Consider the following 1,528-nt stretch of genomic DNA (forward strand, 5'->3'; position numbering starts at 1 on the left):
TTCCCATGGTTCCTCATTAAGGAACTCATTGGAGGCCAGTGGACGTCCATTGAGGTCTTCCTCAGTGGTGATCACTGCCTCTTTCTCCTTTCCAAATTCGGCCATGTTGATGGCCTTACACTCTCCTTTTGGATTCTCTTCTGTATTGCTTGGAAGAGTACTAGGAGGGAGTTCAGTAACTTTCTTACTCAGTTGACCCACTTGTGCCTCGAAGTTTCTAATGGAGGACCTTGTTTCAGTCATGAAACTTTGAGTGGTTTTAATTAGATCAGAGACCATGGTCGCTAAGTCAAAGTGGCTCTGCTTAGAATTCTCTGTCTGTTGCTGAGGAGATGATGGGAAATGCTTGCCATTACTAAACCTGTTTCTTCCACCATTATTGTTGTTGAAACCTTGTTGAGGTCTCTGTTGATCCTTCCATGAGAGATTTGGATGATTTCTCCATGAAGGATTATAGGTGTTTCCATAGGGTTCTCCCAAGTAATTCACCTCTTCCATTGATGGGTTCTCAGGATCATAAGCTTCTTCTTCAGATGAAGCGTCCTTAGTACTGCCTAGTGCAGCTTGCATTCTGGACAGACTTTGAGAAATCATATTGATTTGCTGAGTCAATATTTTGTTCTGAGCCAATATGGCATTCAGAGTATCAATCTCAAGAACTCCTTTCTTCTGATTCGTCCCATTGTTCACAGGATTGCTTTTAGAAGTGTACATGAATTGGTTATTTGCAACCATTTCAATGAGTTCTTGAGCTTCTGCAGGCATCTTCTTCAGATGAAGTGATCCTCCAGCAGAGCTGTCCAATGACATCTTGGACAGTTTAGACAGACTATCATAGAAGATGCCTATGATGCTCCATTCAGAAAGCATGTCAGAAGGACACTTTCTGATCAATTATTTGTATCTTTCCCAAGCTTCATAGAGGGATTCACCTTCCTTCTGTCTAAAGGTTTGGACTTCCACTCTAAGCTTACTCAATTTTTGAGGTGGAAAAAACATTGCCAAGAAGGCATTAACTAGCTTTTCCCAAGAGTTCAGGCTTTCTTTAGGTTGTGAGTCCAACCATATCCTAGCTCTGTCTCTTACAGCGAAAGGGAATGACATAAGTCTGTAGACCTCAGGGTCAACCCCATTGGTCTTGACAGTGTCATAGATTTGCAAGAATTCAGCTAAAAACTGATGAGGATCTTCCAATGGAAGTCCATGGAACTTGCAATTCTGTTGCATTAGAGAAACTAATTGAAGCTTAAGCTCAAAGTTGTTTGCTCCAATGGCAGGGATAGAGATGCTTCTCCCATAGAAGTCGGTAGTAGGTGCAATAAAGTCACCCAGCACCTTCCTTGCATTGTTGGCATTGTTGTTGTTTTCGGCCGCCATGTCTTCTTCTTGTTTGAAGATTTCTGTTAGGTCCTCTACAGAGAGTAGTGCTTTAGCTTCTCTTAGCTTTCGCTTCAAGGTCCTTTCAGGTTTAGGGTCAGCCTCAACAAGAATGCTTTTGTCTTTGTTCCTGCTCATATGAAAGAGAAGA

At 42.1% G+C, this 1,528-nt stretch overlaps 1 non-coding gene across 1 annotated transcript; it reads left to right on the forward strand.

Annotated features, from left to right (window-relative positions):
• The first annotated feature begins 864 nt into the window (after positions 1-864).
• LOC127740257 (small nucleolar RNA R71) lies at positions 865-972 on the forward strand. Its single transcript, XR_008000937.1, has one exon. It is a non-coding gene; the product is annotated as a small nucleolar RNA R71 (small nucleolar RNA).
• The last annotated feature ends 556 nt before the right edge of the window (positions 973-1,528 follow it).

The sequence above is a fragment of the Arachis duranensis genome, chromosome 6 (genome assembly GCF_000817695.3).
Source record: "Arachis duranensis cultivar V14167 chromosome 6, aradu.V14167.gnm2.J7QH, whole genome shotgun sequence".
Lineage (NCBI taxonomy): Eukaryota > Viridiplantae > Streptophyta > Magnoliopsida > Fabales > Fabaceae > Arachis > Arachis duranensis.